Source organism: Leptonotus elevatus, chromosome 1 (genome assembly GCF_054856555.1).
Source record: "Leptonotus elevatus isolate MCC_2025b chromosome 1, RoL_Lele_1.0, whole genome shotgun sequence".
NCBI lineage: Eukaryota > Metazoa > Chordata > Actinopteri > Syngnathiformes > Syngnathidae > Leptonotus > Leptonotus elevatus.
In genome coordinates this window covers 15,383,287-15,392,042 of record NC_141239.1, presented here as the reverse complement: position 1 = coordinate 15,392,042, position 8,756 = coordinate 15,383,287, and the positions used below count along the sequence as shown (strand labels likewise).

The 8,756-nt window shown below is 39.2% G+C and overlaps 1 protein-coding gene across 4 annotated transcripts in view; it reads left to right on the top strand.

Moving 5' to 3' along the window:
• Positions 1–8,756, top strand: part of LOC147181018 (zinc finger E-box-binding homeobox 1-like) — a 31,960-nt gene that overhangs the window by 1,391 nt on the left and 21,813 nt on the right. The gene's annotated exons all lie outside the window — the stretch shown is intronic.

The following is an 8,756-nucleotide window of genomic DNA, read 5'->3' as shown; positions in this document are numbered from 1 at the left end:
TCTTCTTATTCTTCTTTTTTGCTTTTTATAATCTCGCGGGATTTATGTCGTCGTGACCCATTTGTGCGTGATTTTATTTCCTCGCCTCCTTTTATTTTTATTGCGCGTTTCATTGGTGCAAAAAAATAATAATAATAATCCACGCGTGGTGTTTCGGTGTCCATTGTGCTGTGCGGTTCATTCGCACTTTTATCGGTTCAATGGCGGCCGTCACTGCAGTGGAGGAAGGCGGGAGACGGGTTGGGGTGGGGTCGAGTGGCCCTTCACCCTCCCCGGATTGAGGCTCGCTTGGCTCCGTCGCGCCGCACAGGTGATGCTAAACCTCCGCCAAGGTGCCTTTTTGGAGGGTTGTTTCTGCGGCGCATGGTGCGTTCACGGTCCTTGGAGGACGTGGTGGGTTTACGGGAGGGGGGTGGTGGCTCTAGGTGCTGTCATGGCCGCAGGTGTTGTCCTCCCCCCGCCCCCTTTTTAGCTTTATGCACGAGGCGAGGCCATTTGATGAAGATGATGTGGGTGATGATGACGATGATGACCTGGTTTGTAGATCATAGTGGAAACCACGTGAATCACATCACGTCATAGACGAGGGTGACGCTTGCGTGGCATGATTGACGGTTGGTTATTTGCATATTAAATATGCCAACTATTAAATTCAATAAGGGATGTATGAGTAAAAGGGATACAAATATGATACAGTAATGCAAGAAAATTAACTGAAAATGTTCTTAACCATGATAAAAATGTAATTATTTTTTAAAAATTACATATGTAAGGTCAATAGGGTTCAAATGCTACTGGGAAACAACAATGAATTACAAAACATAACATCACATACTGAAATGTACTAATTACATCTCACAAAATAAAGTAAGATTTTTTAAAAACTATTTTGTATTATGAATATGAATACATTAATTGTATTTATGTCAGTACATTATAATTTAAGGTTGAAATGTCATGAGTAAAAATTCTTAAACTCCCCCCGAACAATGTGAAATGACAAGAATATAGTTGTAAACAGTTGGAGAATAAATCGTGATCTTATTGAGGAGAAAAAAAATCATAAAATTAAGTAATACAGTATTATAATAAATATTATAAATAATTATGTATACATTTTAGAGTTCGGACTCGCACTCAAAATCTCCATTTGCCATTAATGTCAACATCGTAGTCCAACAAATGAAAAATTAAATTTGATCAAAATGGAGTCACTTATATAGCGCTTTATTATTAGCATATGTTTACAAAACCATGTTCACTTCTCTCATTTAAACATATCGTAGTGTAGTCTACATCGGTGTGTTGACGCATCGTATCAACCCGCGGAAGAGTTAACCTTTGTAGTTTAAAATAACTTACTTAACCTCCAGGATCCTGCGCCGTATACCATGACCAACGGAAGAACCCAGGATGTTTTTTTCCTCTTTGCTCGCATTTTAAATTCAACCTCGTTGTATTGGTGCTATTCGTCTTAGCTAGCGCTAGCTAACATGGTTCGTTTCTCAGGTCTGGCGTCCAAGTTTGCAAACTCCCTTTTATTTTGTTGTAGGACAGCATCAGTCCAACAGCGTGGCAGTTGAATTTAATGCCCATTAGCCGGCCAAATCTTCCCATACACATGCAACTACTTCCGGGCGTCTGCTCGACATTCGTAGCTTTCACGCATCTGCGCTACCAACGTAGATACGTATAGTAAATCATTATAAGTATATAATGATGGAAAAAGTCTATGTAACAAGAATACTTTTTTTTTTTAATTGAAACGTGAAATTACAAAAATAGTAAGAGACTAAAATCATGAGATCACGAGAAAAGATGAAAACTGTCACAAAGTAAAATTGTAATATAAAATGTCAATTTTTCTTGTGAGGTAGTTGCTTCAACCCAGCACATTGGGTGGAAGATACTGAAGAATGTGTAATGTAACATTCTTGGCGGCCGGATGGCTCAGCCACACCACTGACTTCGGACACAAGATTGGGGGTTTAAATCCCGGTCAGTGTAAGCAAGCAAAATAAATCAATAAATAAACTGCCAAACGTTTGCGAGTGACTTGCTTTGACAGGAGAAAGTTACTGCATATTCGTCTTAAAACATTTTTTGTTAATAAACTTCAGCAACCTGGGAACCTATTTCTTGGTAGCTGTAACTCATCAGTATGGCTAGTTATTAGCCCTAGCTATTTCACCCAATATAGGTTACATTTGAGCAGTCTGTTGTGTATATATATTGGTATCTTTGTGTCTGCCCCTGACATTGACTGGCTACCAGTCTGTTATTTGTCTGAATGGGCTCTGATGTTGACTGGTGAGTGGCGACCAGTTCATTGTTTGTGTATTTGTAACCTAAATTTGGCTGGCGACCAGTACAGGGCCCCGTAGTCCTCGTGTTGTGCAGTACTTCCTTCTTTGGAGTCTTGTGACTTTTTTTCCCCCGGCCAATCAGCAGCATCTTCCTGCTCATTAGATCAGCTTGATTGGGGTTCAGGTTTTACTGTCTTGTGTATTCTTCACATATTTTAATTTCATGTATGACAGGGGTTCAAAGGTCAACAGGCTGTTATTGGCTGTTGGTTGCTGCCATGTGATGCTGACATGTTACTTTCTCTTTGCTGGTGTGTGTGCGTGTGCGTGCGTGTGTTACAAATAGAATGACAAAGCACAACAGGACGTCTTTAGCAAGTTAGCATCACGTCCTCCGCCCCTTTTTTGCCTTTTATGGTCTGTATCGGGGGAGGCGCCTACTGGACCACGGATGCTACTGCTGCTCTGTGACTAATTGAGCCATACAGCATGTGTGTGTGTCAAAGTGGGGAAACTGCTTCTTTCCTTACTGGCTTTGCATGACAACTTTGCTTTTGTTTTTGTAATGACATGTGTTAAGGAATCACATAATGAGCCCGTGATACAAACTGTGTCAGTAAGTTGTCTGATTAACAGCAGACGTGTACTATTGAATATGAATTGTACTGTAAGCGCACTTCACATCACAATGAAGGAGGAAAAATAATTATGAGAAAAATAGTTGCAATGTTAGCAGAATAAAGTCTGATTAATTTAATTAGGCTATAAAATTGAGAGAGAAAAGTCACAACGTTAGCACAATATAGTTTACAAGAATAAAGTTATGTTAAAAAAAAGAAGTTGTCTGGGTAGCGAGTATAAGTCATAATATTGTATAGGACCTGACTGATTGATTGATGTTTTAAAATTGTCAAAAATCAGCTGATTGCCCCCTTCCCCCACACACACACACTTGATATTTTAAAATTGTCAAAAATCAGCTGATTAACCCCCCCCACACACACACACACTTGATATTTTAAAATTGTCAATAATCAGCTGATTGCCCCCCCCCCCTTCACACACACACACAAACACATTACAACAAAGACATTAATGACATGACATGTAAGGAATAATCGGTTCAGAAAATGGATGGATGGATTCTAAAAAAAAAGAGAAAGAAATGCCAAAACAAATTTTCCATTTTTTGCAAATTTTCTCTTCAGTTCAATCAATGTTCTGCCTGAAGAGAAAGTTGTAATATGTCACATCAAAAAATTTCATAAATCTCAACATAAGTATGTTCTTTTTGTTTGTTTGTTTAAAGTAAAAGTGAGAATAATTGGATTGTGAAAACTATAATTGCTAATAAAGGCTTATTATATAATTTTTTTTCTATTCTTTTCTATGTCAGACTAAATTTAGCATTGGTGTCACTTGACTGCACGCGCTCCTTATGAGTCTTATTTTGACCGAAAGAGGAAGTTACAAGACTAAAGCTGAAACCAACGAGTGAGAGCATTAAGCTAGCGTGTTAGCATGTTGGCGTGGTGTTGCTGTGCTCTCCCAGGAGTGGGGCGTGGCCCTAGCTATATGACAATGAAGTGTTTGCTTGGGAGCCGTAACGCCCCTTGTGCCCCCTTTAAGAGGTCAGAGTTCACCCCCGTTGCCCCCCCCCCCACCCCCAAAATCCCAACGCTTTGTGTTAGCCCTTCAGAGCACATGTGCAAGTCGGCACAATGTGGACGCTTAAGTAATCTCATTACATCATCACACGCTAAAATGCTGTGATGTCATCAGTTCTCTTCATGATGCTTTTAACACAAAAACAAAACAAATACTCGTTAAGATGACAGTTTTTACCTTTGTTGAAGGGGAAGTGAGAGTGTAAGCTATAGCAAAGGATGATAACAGAACCAAGAGAGAGAAGAGGGACAACAAAAGCAACAAATTGTGGTGTTTGTTTTGTGAGTGGCCAGACAGCGAGAAGAGACCACAAAATCAAATACACCTTCTGGTACCTGATTTGAGCAAAAAAAAAAAGTTCAGAGGGGGCTAACAGAAGGGAAAAGGGGGAACAGAACACTATTAACCAGACAATAACAACACCTGCTAACATGTAGCTCGAGAAGGTACAGACACAGAGATAAAAACAAACAAACAAAAAACACTTTCTGTTTCCGTCTTCATGAGAGAGGATTAAAAAAATAACAAAAGACAATACCAGCCAGTAATTAGCTAATATGGAGACAGAAGAAAAACCAAACAGCAAAAACAAATACTTTTTTTATTTGTCTTCGCACCTGAAATACATGCTCAATTGGATTCAGGTCACTACCTACACTCTAAAACCAGTTGGGTCAAAAATAACCCAACTATGGGTAAAAAAAAAAGAAATTTGACCAATCTTCTACTCGGGTCAAATTGACCCAACTTTCTGGGTTTGTTTTTTACAAAATGAAGTAAAGGCTCTGATCAATATTTATGAGTTGTTTTACACTAAAAGACTCATTTCTTGACTCAAAGTTGGGTCAAATTGACCCATAAAGTGGATCGGTCCATTTTTGATCCATAATTGGGTTACTTTTTTTTGACCCAACTGTTTTTAGAGTGTAGCATTTGCCTTTGTAAAACTCTTCGCAGTATGCTTTGGGTTTGGGCTGGACTGGCCATCTGGCATACAGGGCAGATGACTGGTAGGCCGGCGCCTTTTGGGGCTGATGCGCTGTAATTATTTTCCTCCTTTATATTCAAGAGACTGGCCCACAATTTAGATGGAGCAGCCCATTACTTAATCCATTTACAATATAGATAGCAAACATCAACATCTGTGGCAGATCTACGAGGTAGCCAAAGGTGCTCAAGAGTGGGGCCTGACTATTGGGCCTATGTCAAATTTCCAGGGCTGATTTTTTTGTGCCAATCCAGCCCTGCTTTGGGTCATTGTCCATCTGCACTGTGAAGCACTGACTGAAAGCTTCAGAACGCATCCTGCTGCTTTTGATAGTTAAGTTCCTTTTGGCAATCGAACCATAACAACACCCGCTGGGTGCAAACAAACTAACACATTTGGAAACACCTGCTTGCCTGTCTTTCAGTTTTTCTTTTTGTGTCTTTTAGCTTCTACCTACTGTTACTCACGTGTCTTTTTTTGTCCTCGCTGTTAACTCTCACTCTTTTTTTTCGCTGTTTGTTGTCTCCTTTCTTTCTCTCAGACATATAGAAGATATACAGTGCCATATATCCTATGTAAGATATGCGAGTTTTAATCCTTTCTTCATTTTTAATGACAATTTTTTAAGCGCACCAGATTACAGTTGAGCCAAATCCTTCTTTTTGAGTCGTACCGTTCTATAATTATGCAACAGATGAATGATGCATCATCACGTCTTCTTCATGTGATCATATTCATCAAAACACTTTTTTTTAGATGAAGGAATTCCATGTGTGTTTGTTGCCCAAAAAAAAGGCAGCAATTCAAGCTGTATGTGTGTGTGTGTGCGTGTGTATAAGACAAATCCTCCTCCCCCCTCCAGTGTGGGCGGTGGGAAAGTCCTGTGTCTCTCTTGTGGCAGTGTTGAATTTGCATATCTCTCCGTCCTACTTTCTCTTTCTTTCTTTGGCTGGGCCTGAGAGGCTCAAAAGAAGCAGCTGGTTGCACTAAAGGGGGGGAAAAATAGAGTGAAGTGCACCGCACCGAGCACTTACTGTAGGTAGACTCACTTACATAACGAGTACTGCAGCTCGTCTTAAAATATGGAGAATAAATAACGATCATGTCAGTGATTAATGTGGGGTTTGCATTAAGGACCACTTGTTGCTAGGTGGAGTTCGTCAGGCCTCAATCCCACAAAAAATCTACAGAATTTATACATTAAAAAAAAAAAAAAATATATATATATATATATACTACAATAAATGTATTATCATATGTGTTACAATTTTAGTAACAGGACCATTTTCTCCCTGGTCACAAATTTGCAAGGACCACTTGTTACTAGGCAGACTTTGTCAGGCTCAAGCCTACAAAAAAACAAGCAAAAACAAAGTCGGCAGAATTTATCTTTAAAAAAATAATAATAATAAACTGGCTGTACAAATATGTAATAATAGTTATTATTTAGAAATTATTTATGATTTTTGTAAAAGATCAACCCAATTCCACACCAGAGCAAAGGTTATCAAGGTTGCAACTTGTTTGTGAAGTTTGGGTTTATTTTATTTTATCACCAAAAAAGTGTTACAAAATCATCAAAAGGAATGTTATTTTTCTAATTTAATTTACATACAATATAAGTGTAATAATGTATTTTTTCATGCCCACCAGAAGACAAAAAAAAAAGCCAGGATGAGGGATATTTTTTATTTTAATTAAATGTTATCATTATATTTGTACAATTTTAATACTATAAATTTCAGGGGTGAGCAAACTCGGTCCTCGAGGAGCAGGGTCCTGCAGGATTAAGATGTTTCCCTTCCCCAACACACCTGATTCATATGATTAGCTCATCATCAGCAAGCTCTGCATAAGCCTGATAACGATCCTGTTCATTGGAATGATTTGGAAGAGGGATACCTCTAAAACCGATTAAAAAAAAAAGTATGAATAATATTCTTACTTGATTATATTAGTTCACTAGGTAAAATTGTAAAAATAATAATAATAATAAAGCGCCACAATTTATTGATTTAGATATATTTATTTTTTCACATTTATTTGTGTAATTCAGCAATTTTGTCCAACTGTCACATGTCTGTGAGGACCAATGCTACAAAAGAAAAAAATAAATAAAATAAAAGATAGTGGTTAGAATGAATCACATTTAAAAATATATAATTTACTGTACAAAATCTCATTCATTTCTTTATTTAAATGTGCTGACGTGCTAAAGTGCAACTTGATTATTAGCATTTAAAAAATGATTGCAACTACTGGAGTTGCGTGGAAGGTACTCAAATGAAATACAGGTGTGTGTGTTTGTGTGTGTGCGTCCTGGGGGTCTATGTCGATGAATCTGTTAGCGTAAAGTCTCGGCGCCTCGGAGACCGACACGTCCCCACGGAGGAGTGCTAATGGAGGCCACCCGGGCCTTATTGATGGCGTGTAATGCTATTGTAATGGAAACCGCTAATGCTAAATGCTAACTGCGCTTTTCTAGCGTGACACATGAGTGCACTTCCCGTTCGGCTGCGCCTTGTCAAATTAAAAGCAATGTTTGAAAAAAGTCAAAGTAGAATGTACATGGTGACTTTTAGCTAAACTGCCCTGTGTTGTGTGTGAATGAACATGTACACACCTGCACCTACAGTGGATACAAAAAGTCTACACACTACTGTTCAAAATGCCGGTTCATTTGTGATAACCAAAAATGAGACCAAGATAATTTCATCTACCTACCTACCTACCTTTCTACCTACCTACAGCATTATATTACTATTCTTAAAATTCCTCACCCATTTCCCCTCTCCCTTCACCAATCTCTCCCCCCAACACTCCCCATACCCCCCAAATAGTGGACACATACATTCCGTATTCCGTATTATGCTAAATGCTACGTTGTATAAACACAATAATTAGTGGTTATTTTTAGAATAAGAACACATCCTGCTGGGCCTTGGAGAGGCGGTACCACTCTATTGTAGAAACGCAAGCGTGTGCATACATACTCATATTGTGTCACAGGACACTAACTGTGTGTGTGTGTGTATCTCTTTTTTTAATTGGTCCACCGTAATCGTAGCAGTTTGAGATTTATCACAGTGAGCGCGTCACCTGAAGCAGGAAGTGACAGAGGGACGCAAACAGGAAGTGACCGATTTGTACCCCACTTCCTGACGTGTCACTTCCTGCATGGGCACCTGGCCTCCATGTCACTTCCTGTCGCGTCTTATGATGGTGCGTGTGTTGATGTAGGCCAAAGGTACTTCTCACCACTGTTCCTATGTAGTAGCCGTGCATCCTGAGTAGTGTGTGTCCTTAGTAATACTACAATCTTCTGGACACATAAAGTCCTACATAGGATAAAGAGGACTGCAGGAGTAAAGTGCTATTTATAATATGACAGAGGATTGTGGTTCTACGTTGAATATGGGACTACTTAGGATACAGTATTACATAGGACACACAGTATTACTTACCACAATTTATGGTATGACTTATATTGCACTACACGTAGGATACAGTACTTAATAGGATACATTACTACATAGGATACACTGATACAGTTCTACATAGGGTAATGGACAACATACTAAGGCCTAGATACACCAATCCGTCGTCGGCTCAATGTGACCGACGCCTAACCCCTGTTGCGTCGGCCCAGACGTCGGCACGTCGCGTAGAAAAATGACGTAAATACAAACCGACCCCGACTATTACATACCTTTAGCGCATGCGCGATAAGTAATTTCCCTCCGTACCAACGGCGCCGGTAGACTTTATTCCTAAAGGCAACCGGAAACCTCTTT